This window comes from Rattus norvegicus, chromosome 1 (genome assembly GCF_021556685.1).
Source record: "Rattus norvegicus strain SHRSP/BbbUtx chromosome 1, alternate assembly SHRSP_T2T, whole genome shotgun sequence".
Lineage (NCBI taxonomy): Eukaryota > Metazoa > Chordata > Mammalia > Rodentia > Muridae > Rattus > Rattus norvegicus.
The window spans coordinates 183095252-183111952 of record NC_141534.1 but is presented as its reverse complement, the minus strand read 5'-3'; the positions used below and the strand labels follow the sequence as shown (position 1 = coordinate 183111952).

The following is a 16701-nucleotide window of genomic DNA, read 5'->3' as shown; positions in this document are numbered from 1 at the left end:
GACCTCAGTTGCAGGAGCTCTGAAATTGAGCTTTATCATTTTGAATCCTCCAAGATACCACATGCCACACACCCATGGGCTCTCGGAAATGCTAACCAAATTCCTGTATCTTTATCTCATATTCAAAAGAAGAAAACAGCCCACCCAGTGATAACTGAGTTTTAATCTCTAAGTAAACCCGGGTCTAGTTTCTAATCCCAATTCACACTGACGGAAGTACTTCATAGTTTAAAAAATCTTACTAGTTGAAAAGATTTTTAATAGGATAAAATATTTTACAATTTTTACAAGTAATACAACTTAAACAAATCTTCTGAATGTTTTAGTTTTTACTCCTGTGCAGTACACTGGCTTCTCAGCTCAGTAGGCCTTGAATTCTACCAGGGAGGAAAATACCTGAGGAAACTCCATAAAAATAGATTCCTGAACCAGACACGCTTCAGGACTGCGCAGCTGCTGTGTCTGGATGGGCCTAACGCTAAGAGTCTTCGGAAGCGTCCTGGTTACTGTACCAGCTCTGCTCACACAAGACCACCTTTGCGGCCTCTTGTTTTTACTCACAACCACATAGACAGTGAGAAGATAGAGGGGGCAGCTGTGAGTAAACAAGGAGGTGAGGGAGCAGCTCAGCAGCTCAGACGTAGAGCCCTGCCCAGTGCAAAGTGATGAGCTCAGTCCCAGTTCAGGAACAAAACAAAATGAAACAAGTGGAAAGACCTCCATGACAATGGGTATTCCAAAGATGTGCATTTGCTAAGAAAAGTGAAGGGACTGAAGGCAAAGGTGCACATGTTTATTGAATGAAGAAGTTACAAAATATACCCCAGTGTTCTTTCTAATGCTTGGTTCTGCTCTAGTGCCTTCCTCCTTTATGTTGCATTTATAAAGCATGTGGAGTTTTTCTGTAGTCAGTGCAAAAGCTTTAGGGACCAATCTAGAATCACATGGTGATTCTAGAAACAGTTCTTGAAAGCTTATCTTCTGTAGTTTGCTCTTGGTTCATAGTAATAAGCTGCCTTTGTAAAAAGTCTTTATGAAGGCATATAGTTTTCTTCTAAACAGTCTGATGTTTCCCTCGTGAGTACTGTTTTGTGCCCACTGTGTTCATCCACGATAACTTAAATGGTTACCTCAGGAAAACAACACAGTGTTGGTGGTTGTGTAAACATGTCACACTTAGGCAATCCTAACTCTTATTTATAATTTAGCACCACAGCCTGGCAGAGGCCTACATTGAGCAACATCAGTTTCTTCTGTCCCAAGAAAGATCACCAATTCAGTTAGACTAGGTGGCCACCAGCCTTCAAGATTTGCCTGTCTTTCTCCCATACACCAGCACTGGGAGAACAGGTATGAGGCACTCTGGTAGCTTTTATCTGAGTTCTAGGACCTCAATTCAGGTCCACGAAGCCATCCCGGGACTTTCAACTTCTAGTGTGGCATAACAAGCATTGAGCTTTTATTTATTTATTTATTTATTTATTTATTTATTTATTTATTTATTTATTTATTTTTCAGAGCTGAGAACCAAACCCGGGTCCTTGTGCTTGCTAGGCAAGCGCTCTACCACTGAGCTAAATCCCCAACCCCCTCAGCTTTTATTTTTGTGAGCAAATTATTCTATTGCTTTTAAAACATTTGTTTTGGACTTAACTAAAAATGACGATTTAGTGATATCTACAGAAAGGCATTATTCTTTTGGCAAGAGAAAAGAAAAGTTGCCTCTTAATTAGTACTTACCATGTCATATTTGCTGTGCTAAATTTTCCCCTTCTTTGTTGTCTTGAAAATGTTAAACTAGTTGGTTTCCTTAGCAGTAGAGTTTTAGAGAATATCAGTGGCCTGCATAGTAGGAACCCTCAAGGGTCTTCGTGTCTGAAATCAAGACCGCTTCTATCCTTCTAATATGTGGTTGTGTCTCCTGTGATCACTGTGCTGACAGTTGTGTGGACGCAGTGCCTGAGTGTAAGCCTGGTGAAGTCACGTCTTTTACCACAGTGACCTTAGGTGCCTGGGAGAAGCATAAAGACCTGCTTAGTTATCATCCATCACCCATGTTTAACTAGACACATGAGTGGAAGTGATTTTATTAGTTCTTCAGCACTGATTTAATATTCTGAACTTGAAAGTAATACAGAGTATTCATTTGCATACCCAGTGTTGTGGTCACTGTGAGGAACGTCAGATGCACCCTTGGTGGAGCACGGTCTTCACTCGAAAGCACAGCTAACAAGACACACAAGGGCTGTTTTGACTTGGCCCTTGGCAGCCGTAATTTCAAAAGATGATCAGTGAATCTACTCATTTAAGGAAATGCATACGTGTGCACATGTACATGTGTGCCAGCACATGTAAACACTCCCAATACAACACTTGAGTGTTAGCATTGTTATCAATTCTTTTGACAGTCAAAATTCATAGTGTATTTGTATAGGTAAATTTTTGTCATATTTCATGTGTTTATTAACGAACATTAAATGCAAAAGCTAAGCCTTGTGGAATTCAGGAAAAATGAGTCCAGTCTCATAAAACTATGAAAAAAAAGGGTTTTTTTTGTTTGTTTGTTTTTGTTTTGGTTAAGATTAGTGTGGTTGACGTGTGTGTAGGAGGGTATAACTCTAGCAAATGCATTAGATTTGCACAGAGACTATTATACATATTTTAACATCTCAGTTTTTATTTTGAAATGTAAATAAAAGATAAGTACTGAAGAAGAAATGTTTTGAAGGCAAGTGGTTTAAACCCATGGATCACTACATATAACCTTGTCAAGTCAGTGAATCAAGAAAGTAAAATTCTTTAATTCTTCAGTTCTTTAATGTGCAATGCTATAATTTAATGTGAAGGTAAACAAAAGTTTGTTTACAGGTTTGTTTTTGAAGCACTTTAGGGACTTTCAGGTTGGAAGCCGTTTAATCCAACTGCCTAGTTGATGTTTGAACCTTCTTGCAAAATCACACAGTAAAGAAAAAAAAAGGAGGAGTGTTAAAAAAGAAATGGGTGTGGCCTGGAGACAGAACTTTATGTAGGATTAAAAAATGTAGCCTGAAAGCTTTCAAGGTCTAATTACATGGGGAGGTGCCTGTGTTTTTATTTGCTGTTTACCTTTGATCTGTCGACTATTTTTGGCAGAATGGGACAGGCTTTTTTTGAGTTTTCATAGCTTCTTTATTTGATGTTCAGACACTGCTCCGAAGTTGCCTAGTAACTCTCAAGTTTCTTTTTCTTCTGAAAACCCCTAATATTAACACTTGGCTTTTGTTCCTAGACTAATAGCAAGTTACCATCCATATATCTGATTTCTTCTGAATGTTTAAACAACAAACTGAATTTTAGAAGCTATTTTTGCATCTGTTAGACAGGTTACATATAAAAACCCCAAATAATATCAATCTGTAAAAATAATAACAATAAATAAGAACTTGCAGCTCACTACATACTGTAAAAATTTCTGCGAAACTCTACTTTCTAAAACTTGTGTGTGTGTGTGTGTGTGTGTGTGTGTGTGTGTAATTTGATTTTCACATGTATATATATAGGTATTTGGTTTTTCTATAGATTTGTTTTTAGTATGCACATTGTTTTTATTAAGAAATATGTTGTGGTAACATTTTATTAGTAAATTTAAGATTTACACTTTAATATTGAATAGTTACAAAGTAGTGTTTTTGTGTCATAATTAACTTATCCAACCACCTGGATGTTTTTGATTTTTTAACTATTATAGATGTATTATAATGAGCAGAAATATTACATGTGCTGTATCTTTTCATGTGCTTGTGATTGGTTCTTTATGATAATTGTTAGACAATTTGAAGAATACAGACATTTAGTACTTTAACAGTTATGGTTACATTTCTGTTCAAAATGATACCATGATTAATAGTCCAGTTTATGATACACGAACATTCTTATTTATCCATTCCTCACCATTTAATCCACTTTATAAAACATTTTCCTGGATTTCAGGTAAATAAATATTTTACTTACAACTCTCTGATTATAAGCCTAGTATTTTATGTTATTAACTGTTTTATATTACTGGATATTAGTATTTCTTCACTGTACCCTTTCCTTTAGCTTTTTCATGATTTTCTTATAGTGAGATATACCGAGACATTTCTAAAATTTAACTAAGAATGTGGAGAGAGTTGACAAGTGGAAGGTAGGGAGCTGGCTTCCACTGTGTTGAATGTAAAAATCTGTGAGAATTCTTTTGAGGGGTAAGACTTAAAAACAAACATCTTTCTATGCTTTAATACTCCTGGGAAACCCCTGACCCATGGTCACCATTGCTGACTGAGTGAGTGGGTGAGCAGAGGTTTGGATATGCTGTGGCCCAGGGTGTTCTGGGGATGCCTTTGACTGAACAGACCGTGATTTTCCAGAACAGATGGTGATTTTTCTCTGGCATTTCCTCCAGATCTTCTCACTTGTGTGCTGCCCTCAGGACCCAAGTGGCTACTTGTACTTTTGGAAATATCTTCTGTAGCTAGCTTATAGCATATGTGGTGTGTGCAGGCTGACTTAGAGCCTGTGCTGACATGTTGCTTCTCTATTCCCGTTTTCTGTGGTTGAGGCATTAAAGTAATTTTTTGTTGTTGTTGTTTATTACAATGATCTATGTGATGTGAGGAATATATACCCTCTTCCAATTGTTTGCTCTGGAATTTACCAGTACTTTAAGTTGACTGACAGTCTGACTAAGAGATACCTGTACCTACATGTAGCAGGACAGCGTTGATTTAACAGATGGGATATAGGGAATTTTCTATAGTATTAGAATATCTTTTTTTGACCAAAATGTCTGGAATATGGTTTGTTCCAAGATTTAAAATATTTCAGAGTTAGAGTTTATAGAAAAACCAAATATCTATATAAATATATGAAAAAAACCTCTCTTTATATATGTATATGTACATATATATTATATATAATCTATCTATCTATCTATCTATCTATCTATCTATCTGCATGCAAGTTTTACAGAGTACAATTTCATAGAAATTTTCACAGTAGTAGTGGGCTCCACTTAATTCCTGAACAGCTCAATGATTGAAAATGTTTAATTCTTGTTAGGCATGATGTTTTCTAGTTGCTTTTCTTATGTCACCCATTGTTCACATGACAGTGAAGGAACAGGATGTGTCATGTGTCTCTCATACTTACAATTCATGCTTGTAAAAGAGTAGTTACCAAAGAAACAAAATATTATATTTTTAAAAGAGAAATTGCATAGGTTAAGAAAACCCTTTTGAATTTCTAGCATTTTGCTGTAGATTTCTTTCTTGAGAAACTTAATTTTCCCCCCGAGAACCCAGGCCTCAGACGTACTAAGCCAATGATCCTTCACTGTGCTACGTCTTCAGCCCTCTCTAGTGTCGATGCTGAGGCGGCAGTCTTCCTGCCTCAGCTGTTCCAGGAGCTGGGATCCAGGTCCATGCTGCTGGGCTTGGATCTATGTAATATCTTCATAAAGAGGTAAAAGGACCAGATAAGGAAATAATCCTTTCCCCACAAGGACCCAATACTCTGTTGCTTTGAGGTAATTCATGTTGAGGGTGTAGATAGAACTGTTGTATTCCAGGTAATATTGCCCTCCTAGATCTTAAAATATCTGACGTCTAAAGCAGAGAAGGATAAAATACCAAAGATGAGTGATAATGCTGTTTTCCTGGCAGGACTCTTCTATCTCTTTCCTCCTCTCAAGTCAGATCACATAGCTGCCGAGCACTGGTGAGCAGTCGGGACAGCCTGAGACAGCACATTATATGGAAGCATGGCATAAGGCAGCTCAGAGACGCTTTAATTCAGTGGCTCTCAGCCTTCCTAGTGTGTGAGCTTTTAATACAGTTCCTCAAGTCGTGGTGACCCCCAACCTTAACATTATTTGTTGCTACCTCATAACTGTAATTTTGCTACTGTTATAGAGTGTAAATATCTGATATGTAACCCTGTGAAAGGATCGTTTGAACCCCAGAGGAATTGTGATTCACGGGTTGAGAAAACACTGCTCTAACCAGATCCTCTTCTCAAATGCCAGACCCTCACCATCCATATGTCCTTACTTGAGATTAGACTAAATTGCCTCGATCCCTTAAGACAAAGTGTATTTTAGGGGCTGTGGAAGGGCAGAATGAAATATTTACTGTTTTGTCTCTTACTTTCTGATGCACATCCCTAATCTATTCTGATCATTTGTAGTGATTGGTATATTGGTTTCTACAACAATATATTGACCGAACTTTTCTTGAATGAATTTTATTTAACCTAGTTAATTCCAACTTATGTGTTTGCCGTCTATATTTTTAAAGTCACAGAACAAGTCAAACTCATCCCTAGAGTCCAGGAAAGTTTCTGGGCTAAATTAGTAACTTAAGTTCCGTCATTACTTTCATTTGAACACCACTCATCAGCGTCTTCACATTCTGGAAAGAACACAGCCTCTTTAACAAAGTCCCTTTGTTTTCATGGAACCAAAATGTCTTTATTTAGGCCAAACAATAAAAACAAACGACCTAACTACTTTCTAATGCATGGGGGCTCCAGAGGGAGGAAACTATGGCTATTTAGAGGCATAAGTGACTCACTGTGCTGGTGTGGGTTTTATAAAGCCGGCTCTGCATGTTTGAACTACATCTGCTACTTGAGCGTAACTGGTGTGTGCAAGCATGAGGATGCTGAGTAGAACTGTTGCAGCCTCAGCAGCCAGCAGTCCGCCCCTGTGCAGAGCAAACGCTGCCTCTTTCCTTATTATTTCTACCTATATGGTATTTCTGTTGAACACACGCAGGGTATTCCTGATGAAGTGAATTCTTTTTAACCTGCAGGATAAGTTTTCAAAATGCTTCTTGCAAATTTCATTTACCCCTTTAAAAAATCTTTTAGTTTTCACTTTTACTTTTAAACATCCCTGCTACTGCTGATAGTTTTTTGGAAAAAGCCACTGTGGATGGAGAGGTTGTATTCTCAGATGTAGTACAATGAAATAATTGTTGCTTTTGGCACAAAAGTCTTGGCAAAAGTTCTTAGAGTAGGTGAGGATGCTGACTCTGAAATGTTACTGCTCATTGCCAGAAAGTGCTTCTTCAATAAAGCTGTAAATGCAGTTTACTCATGCCTCTCCATTTCATTTTGTATCCAATTTTTTAGGTCACTTTCATGAATTCAAAGGCGATTTACCAGTGACTTCTGGGTGCTGGGGTGATCCTCGTGTATAATTGTGAGTATTGATCCAGTCATTACTTTTCTCATTATGTAGAGGAAACTCACAGTTTATAAACAAATCAGCCCATACGTAAATTCTGGTTAGCCCTTTAGTAACTGTTGAGTAAACATTGTTAGGTTTTCATGAGTGATTGTTTTGGGACCAAGAGTATAGAAGAGACGATCGGCCGTTGTGAGGAGCCTGTGTGTTGTGACTCCTGTACAGCAGCACACTGCAGCCCCACTGCTGTGAGCCTGGGCAACAGACTTGTTTGGGAAATAACCGCTGTAGGAGCCACCTTACAAGTTCTCCTGCATCCACACATAAGTCTTTACCCTGATAACTTTGCACATCTTCTGATTATCTGGACGTGAAAAGTGTTGTGTGTTTGTACTCAGAAGTGAGATAGGCAGATTTCAAAGAGCAGTCCATGCAGGGAGATTGCATGCTAAAGAGCCAGATTCATTGGTGAATATAATATGGACATCAAAATGGTGTCGTTCTCCATTTCCTCTCCTCCCCCAATTATCTTTATCCTTTCAAACCGTATTTTGGAGAAAAAAAACTTTTTCTCATGAGAAAGGTAAATTAAGGAAAAAATGAACTATCAAAGATTAATTAAAATACTTTGATTGACACATATTTGCTATACAGAAGAAGCCATACATGGTAGCTATTAAAACATGTCTGCATAAATCTACTTTTAAGCATCCAGAGTTTGCTTCCCTGTTTATGCTGTTGTGAACCATTGGTGTTTAAGGGTGTCTCTTTTACTGTTGACAATAGTAAAAATAGAAGAATCATTTTTGTTTTTGTCAAGAATATACTTTTTAGGAAAGTATTTGAAGAAATGTCAAAAATTAGAGTTTAAGCAGAAAGCACTGAAACTTTATCTGAACTCAGCTTTATGTGTCAGTGGAACTGTTGATCAGGACAGGCATTTTGAACTAACCAAACGGGTATGAATGTTAAATGTAGTTTAGATCATTTTGTATGAGTTTGGTCTTTAAGAATGAGCAAACGGGCTGGAGAGAGGCTCAGGGGTTAAGAGCACTGACTGCTCTGGCAGAGCACCCAGGTTTGGTTCCCAGCACCCACCCAGTGGTTCACAACCACCTGAAACTCCAGGTCCGGGGAGTTTCTACACTCTCTTCTGGCCTCCATTGGGGCACTGGACACATGTGGTGCACACACAAATGCAGGCAAACATTCATGCACACTAAGTACAAAAATTAATCTTTAGAAAATGACAAAATTGTTTTTTTTAATGAAGTTATCAATGTTTGTCTGGTGCTCTGAGGCAACTGTGCAAGCACAGGCTCCTATGAACTTCATGCCTTGTTCAGATTTCATGCAGGATTTAAATAGCACAAGGAGCAGTGGTGAGGATTAGGAGGGAGCAGAGAGGGATACAAAAACATCTCTTTGGAATGGATGGAAAGAGGGGCTTTAGGAAGCAAGGAAAATTTTTGAGGAGCTGAGCTGACTGGTGGAACCCCAAGGCGAGGGGAAGGATTTGGAGCTGGCCACTCTTCGCTCTGCCCTTTCTTTTGGCCCCTTTCTACTTTCCTTCCCAGCATCCTTTTCTCTCCAGTAAATCCTCTGAGTGATCAAAAGTTTTAAAGAAACAAACATAATTGCCATCATTTCGTTCAAATGTGATTTCTCATCACACCAAGATTTCTTTCCTAAATTCTCCCTTCTTATCAAGACACACAGGTGCTACTTTTGAAAGTAGGTGATCAGGAGCCGGGTCCTCGGGGTCAAAGATCAAGGGGTGGGGACATTGGAAGGGGACACAGTTCACACAGCTTTCATGCCATTATTTTTATAGTTTAACTTAAACACCTCAAACCCTTCTGGTCAGATTCTGTCTGGTCATGGGAATGGAAGCCGTGCTTGTCAAATTACCTCATGTAATCATTTTCCAGCCATGAAGAAATGCTAGGTTAGGGCACGGGCCAGATATTCCAACACAGGTAAAGCTGCCTTAGGCTGCAGGGCTGTGGGAAGAGATGTGGCAGGAAGCTGTGACTGCTCTGCTGTTTCTTCCAGTGGCTGTGGAGCTGGTCACCGCTTACCCTGAGTGACAAGGAGGCTTCAGTGATAGGAAAATGCTCACCTAGTGAGGCCAGCAAACAGGGCAGTGGATGGCTCAGTGGCAGAGGCTTTCTGAAGCTTCCCCCTGGAACTGCCTATTCACTGCATGATGGAAGGCAGAAAGCTCCAGCTCACAGCTCCGTGGAAGCCTGTGAGATAAGGAAGGTGGGATATTATTTTGCACATCCATAATGAATAGGCCACACCAAGGGTGTGTGAGGACTGACCGGAGTCTATCTGCTCCCTCTGCTGGTCTGCTCAGAGGAGGAGAACACTGTGAAGCTGACTGGCTGTGGCTTCTGACACCATGTCTTATCCTAGCATTGCCTCTTCCTTTCTCTCTTTCTCTCTTGTTAAAGAATAAAATGACATATTTTTCCCAAGTTGGCATTGGGTAGAAAGATCTTGATCTGTATTCTGTATGTCATATTTAATTTTTATCTTTAATGAAAAATAATTATGTAATCCTTTCTATTAAATTGTATTATGATAATAAATGACTGATTAAATAAATCAACAAATAGCAACAAACCCAAAGATGGTTCAATAGGTAATTTGTTTTTCTAATCTTCCCACAATACTCAGCAGTTTGAAATAGATTCCCACATAGAAAATGCTGCCTCCTCATGATCATAATAATAGTAAGCCTTTCCCTAAGGCCACCAAGTATTTTATTATCTGGTACACACACACACACACACACACACACACACACACACACACACACACACACACACAGAGATGCACATGCACACATGAGGTGGGTTGGGTGGAGAATATTGATTAACTAAAGGCCTGAGGCAATAATATAGCTTAGGTTGGCATGACCCTATTTTATAGACATGAAACTGGCTGAGTTTTGTGAGATGAGTCTGTGTTACTTTCTATGTCAGCACAGCAGAACGCCCACCTGACCTCCAGTGTACACCAGTCTCTCCCACAGCATCATGCTGTACTCTGAGAGACAATTTTTGTTTTTCTTTTTTAAAAATATGAGCACACTGCAGCTGTTTTCAGACACACCAGAAGAGGACATTGGATTCTATCACAGATGGTTATGAGCCACCATGTGGTTGCTGGGAATTGAACTCAGGACCTTTGGAAGAGCAGTTAGTACTCTTAATTCCTAAGCCACCTCTCCAGCCCCCAATTTTTGTTTTCTTTCTCTTGTTTTTGTCATTGTCTCTGACCTTAGTTGTGTGCTGTGTCAGGGGAGCAGAGGCCCAGTCCCTTCCCCCACTCACTTCTCCACCTTCTGGAGTACTGGCACCCCATCGGCCTTTTCCAACACTTCTGTTCCAGACTACTACTCATCATCATACTTCTGTTGGAAGTTTTTGAAATACATAGATTTTTTTGGGGGTGGGAGGGTGAGATGGAGTCATTAATTCACATCTTTGTGGTATTATTATTATTGTTACTATTAGTTTTTAATGAAAAGAAATCTGTGGCAAACTGAGCATAGCTCAGACCAAGGCTCCCTCAGGGAGAACATCTGTGAATTTAAGGGAAAGTAGGTCTAAATGCATTATCTTTAAAAAATATTATTCCAGTCTAATCTTGACATAGAGCAGGTAAATAAAAAAGATGAGCTGTGAAAATCCACAAATAGGGCTTGAATGCCATTTTCCATGACAACGGGAGCTGCCCCATGAAAGCATTAGTGCTGGGAATGTAAGGAATTTAGAATTGTGCCTTCTCAGTTTTACAGTTGTGTGCTCATGTTAATTAGAGATATACTGACATTTGAAGTATCTACATTAATGCACAGACCTACTATACATTTGTGAACCAAGGCCAGAAACCTACTTTAATTGAAAGGAGCTGCTAATCTGACTGCATACCCATTACACCGCAAGCCTTTAAGCTTTATACACTGCTGTCCATGCTCTCTTGCTCTTTATATGCTCTCCGCTGCCTAGTTCTAATTTATTCCCGAGAGGCCAGCCTGCTCTGTTTTCACATCCGGGACTGGTGCTTCGGAGGACTATCAGTGGGATTTTTCAGGAAAAAAATGTGATTAATAGTGTTTCTTTTCTCTGACTTCCTAAATTTTTGGTTTTCCTTCAGAATGGCCTACACTGAAGTCTGGTAGGATTTAGGTCTAGGAAGCTCACTCCACTACCTGTGTGGAAGCTCACACTGCAGTTGCAGGAGAGAGCCCAGTTCTTCAGGCCCTGATTAGGTGAGCAGCTCAGCAGCATTCGGGTTTTCCTGGTAGAGCTGGAGCTCTGCTGTTTTCGTGCCCGACCACAACTCTTCATTTCTGCCTTGTATCTCGATGCCTTCTTGAGGTCAGATTTCAGAGATTTTACTTTGTACAGTTTGTGTATAAAGTAAGACCTTCAAACTATTTTTATGACTTTGTATTTCTTTAAAAAATTTTAATTTTTTTACAAATTTTATGTGTATCGGTATTTTTGCCTGCATGTATGTCTGTGTGAGGGTGTCAGATCCCCTGACTCTAGAGATACAGACAGTTGTGAACTGCCAGATGGGTGCTGGGAATTCAATCCAGTCCTCAGAAAGAGCAGCCAGTACTGTTACCACTGAGTCATCTCTCCAGCCAGAGCTTGTATTTCTTAAGCTACGCTTGTCAGAGTTTTTAACCTAATTGTTTTGTGCTTGTTGTCTAGTGAAACTCCCTCCCTTACTTTTTGGAGCAATCTGTGAGTATTACACAAGACCAGTTAGAAGGTTTCTTTTTGCAGTACCAGATCGCACTGCCCCAAAGGACTCTTAGGACTCAGGACTTGTTCCATTAACTTATTCTACAGGCACAGTCAGACCCAAAACCTGGGGCCATTAAAACTTACTCAGAACTGTTCGTGTCATTATGGCCTCTTTTCCCTCCTTACGACTTCTGTCTGCGCAGCACCTCTGGTCTTTCCCTCTTTCATGTTGCTTGCTACTCCTTGTGCCATCATAGCTCACTTGGTAATTTCAAGTTAATTGCTCAATTATCAGTGATAGTCACAGAGGACTTGAAACACGCGCAGTGGAAGATCTTTAAAATTTCAAAATAAGTCGGTGTGTCATAATCTTAAATGTGAGGCATGCCAATGTCTTCAGATGTAAAACACACAGCCTGAGCCAAGCATTTTAGAGAAGGCCAAAACTCACTGTTAAAATCGCAGCTTTTGTCTGGCACCAAAGTGTTTTATGTCCACTGATTTCAAACAGCATGTCTAAATTTGATCTTGGTTTACTCTTCAACACCAATGCGTTGGGGTGGTTCATAGAAGAAAGGGGAAGTAGAATTGCACAGGTTTCTGTTTGAGTGCTGGAGTAGAAACGCACAGCCACACATTCCCTGTGAGTAGGCTTGCTGCATGGCCGCCTACGTTGGTGCCAGCATAGGAAGCTTCTGAAGGGGACAGAACAGTGTGGTAGTGGTGCTCATGCACCAGGTGGGAGGCTGCAGTCTAAGGAACACGAGCAATCATCCCCCAAGAGCAGTGACTCTGAGGACTCATTGAATCCTACCTAGCAGCACTCAAATGCTTCCAAGATCGCTCACATATGACAACAACAGAACTAGTGTAATGCGTTTGGCAACTAAGCAAAGTATTATTAAAATTTTGCTTTATCTCCCAGTTTGTGGTTTTCTCTAAACTAATATGGCACCGACAGCTCCATTTCCAGATGCTATAGTGATCCTTTCATGTTTTTGTAGGATTTACTGGCTGCATTTAAAGGTATGGTGGACCACACAGGGGTCAGTGCTGATATGGTCAGTGCTCACTGGAGAAAGGGGAATGGAGGCCTGGAGAGAACTGCTCCATGCTGCTTTCTGAGATTGTTTTAACCAAAAGATAGACATTAACATTGCCCTGTATTTTTACATAACAGTAATTTTAATGAAAGGACCAAATGCATATGGCAAAGGATAAATTCAGTCATTGCCTCAGCTGGGTAATGTTCTCAAGCATAGGCTAGGGAGTGCCAGCAACCTCTAGTACATAGCTAATAGCTGGACGTGACAGACAGGCTGCCCACAATTTAGCAAACGGCCATTGATTCCTGCAAGTATTTTAGTAACCAGTTCAGGAAGACTGAGAAATCAAAGACATCTACTTTGTTGCATTTTGTCTCTGCGTTACTTAGCTTCATTTTACCTAGGCATCCTGGTTTGTTATTTTGCACCTGGCATATGGATAATATGTCACCACTTTTTGGTAGTTCCACAGCATCGCAGTGTGAGTTAGATGCTGCTGTAAGGAGAAACACGGTGTGCGGTCTCTCTCCTTTTCAGTGTAATGCTTACATACTTCTGCTGGCAGTTTACAAAGGCATGAGTTAATTATAGTGAGAAAGATGCATTTCTGAAACTTCACTTCGTACAGAAGACTGGCAAAGAGACTTACCATTAATGTTTTATCAGTCAAAAAGCCAATCCCCATGATGTGTGCTTGCTGTTGTTAATTTCTGAGCACTAAGGGCTCGGCACAGATTTTAGAAGAGAAGGGAGGTGTTTACACCCGAGGGTTTAAAGCTTGAAATATTACTAGAGAGTTTATGTGGGTGGAGTTCTCTGTGGACAGTGTTGGCGCTTTCCCTTCTCAGCTCAGCTTCCCATGTGCAGAGGTGGACGGACCCACAGACAGCATCAGGCTTTCCATTGTATCTCTTTTTTGCCTCTTTTAGGGCTTTGGATGCACAATCATTGCACAAGGCATGTTTGCCAGCTAATTGTTGTTTTTCCCTGTTTAAGCCTGGCATTATGAACAATTAAGCAGCAGCATTAATGGAATCCAGTCTCTGCCCTTATAGCTACCTGAACTGAACAGAATACAATTTTATGTTTTTCAGCTGGGGCAGGCTGATAAGAAGCCCATGGCTTGGTTTTAATGACTGCTACAAATGTTCCAGTTTCATTAAACTAAGTAATGAAGAAATTTAGATATATTATTCCTCAGGGTAATACTATTTTCTTTTATTATTATGTGTATCAGTACATCACAAGTTAGAATGGATGGCTGCTAAAATATGTGCTTAAGTTCATATTCACTGAAGACTGACAGCTTTAAGGGAAGGGAACATTCTGGAATTTCTCTTAGTAATGGCACTCTGTGAACCCACTGACTGTGTTGATTCTATGACTAATTAAGTGGGTTTTTCCATGAGCCTAGAGTTGTAGGGCAGACAGCTAAAGGGAAACGTCTGGGGACCCTGAGAAACCTAAGCATAATATGGGACAGACAAGAGGAGTGTTAAAGACCCAGAGCCTTGAAGAAGGCGATATGGCTGAAGAGGTGGGGCAACATCTGTCCTTCCAACATTGTGAGTAACTGGGAAAACAGAGACAGCGCGAGACATGTGGACAAGAGGACCCTTCATCTGAAATAGGAGGCTTTGTGTAGGTCACAAAATGGATTTTAGGACTGTTTTTCAAGACTTGGAAATACTTGTTGGAATTGAGCAATAGTTATTTAAAAGGATTTCTACAATTTCTTCTGAATTATTGCAAGTGTATTTATTTTAATTCAGTGCTTTTTAAAAGTACAGCTTAAGACATTTCAGGAAGTGTAGATTCTGCAGAAAAACTAATGACAATAATTTACTTTTTCTGGGTAAAGATTCATATAGGTGTATATGAAAATAATCACCCATATAGCTCATGTTAACATTGTATTGGAGAACCCTAGAAAAGTTCCTCACCAGGTCAGCATTCCCAGAGAGTTGTACTCCATGCATATTGCAGTGATTTTACAGTCCTGCAGGTAGGGACCAGTCTAGACTGCCATCAGGAGATGGATAAAGATGATGTGGAGCATATATGCAACAGAGTACGATTCAGCCATATTGAAGAACAAAATGATGTGATTTGCAGAAAAATGCATGCAATTAGAGATTGTCATGTTAGCTGAACTAAGCCTGGCACAGAGAGACAGGTATGACTTGTTTGCCCCTTAGCTCTCACCTTTGAAACAGTGTAGAGTCTGTGTGTGACGAAAAATGTCTTATTTTGGGGGTTAGAAAGCTAGTGGAGCCTGTCCTCTCATGCAAGACAGTGTGGTGGATCTGTCTTCTGCTTCCTCCTTCTCTCCCTCCCCTTCGTTTTCTTTGTCTCCCTGTTCCTTCTTTGTTTTGCTGATGGTGGCTTTACTTTTAGTCTGCATCGTGTGGTAAGTTGAAGATGACAGTTGGCACTTGCCCCTTAAATTCTGTGCAGTGCCATTGTTCTGATGGGGGCTACAGACCTTCTTTAAGGTAGCCTGTGTTTGCTACTGTTGTTCTTTTCTGTTTTGTTTTTTCAAGACGGAGTTTATCTGCGTAGCCCTGGTCATCCTGGAACTAGCTCTGTCGAGCAGACTGATCTCCAGCTCACAGAGATCTGCCTGCCTCCGCCTCCCAAGTGCTGGGATTAAAGTTTTCCAGCACTCTGGGAAACAAAGAACTGATTGTTCCTTGTTTTGTTTTATTTAAAAACTATAAACTAAGGTCCCTGTAGACCAGTGGTTCTCAACTTTCTCAGTGCTGTGACCCTTTAATATAGTTCCTGATGTCGTGGTCACCCCAACCATAAAATTATTTTATTGCTATTTCATAACTGTAATTTAGCTACTGTTATGAATTGTACTTTTTTTTTTTTTTTTTTAGATAAAGGGTTGCTAAAGGATTCTTGACTCACAGGTCAGCAGCTGAGAACTACTGCTCTAGTCCATCCTGTGCAATCAAAGAGAAATGTAGAAACTATTGGAATTAGTTTATTATTATGAAGTGATGAAATAGGATATTTGAAAAGAAATAATTTTTATTGTGTCAGAAGCTTACTAAGCCAGAATTAAGGCTTGTCAAGTTTTAAGGCTTATTTGCTGAGAACAAGATAGAGAAGGAAGCATCTTTTTCAAAGGCTGTAGAAGTCTTCATCAGTGAGCTTGCTCGTTATCCCTGTGTGCGCCAGTCACCAGGGACGTCCCAGCTCTGGCTCTTGGTCATTTCATCTTCAGGGAATGAATTAGACTCAGTTCTTGACGCTGCTATTTTTTAAGAACAATTTCACTTACACATGAATAAGGTAGATGCTCTAGTACCAGAAGGGTTAAGTTTATCGGTTATATTAAGAGTAGTATTTAAGTAATGAAAGGTATATACACGTGGAAGAAGGCTGTGGCTTGGTTAAGGCCATGCATACTAATCAAATGGTGAGTTCACAACAATCTGAAGTTCTTCAAGGGAGTTTCCTTGGTGATAGCACTTAACACTAGAACTCTACACTTCTCATACCAGGAGAGGAATGAGTGGGCCCAGCAGTCAGGACTTGCAGCCATGGCTCTATATATAGCTTTCAGCGATGGTGCAAGGTACAGACTCTCCCCAGCTGTGGTTTTGTATGCTAGTTGGTTTCTGTTACTTTTTCTTTTTTCCCGTGGTAGTATTTAAAATAACAG

At 39.9% G+C, this 16701-nt stretch overlaps 1 protein-coding gene across 30 annotated transcripts in view; it reads left to right on the top strand.

Moving 5' to 3' along the window:
- The window catches only part of Sox6 (SRY-box transcription factor 6), a 608765-nt gene that overhangs the window by 144147 nt on the left and 447917 nt on the right, over nucleotides 1–16701 (top strand). For all 30 annotated transcript variants that reach the window (XM_087657920.1, XM_087657862.1, XM_087657680.1 and 27 more), the window contains 1 exon segment: nucleotides 7153–7222. The gene's annotated coding sequence lies outside the window, so the exon portion shown is untranslated.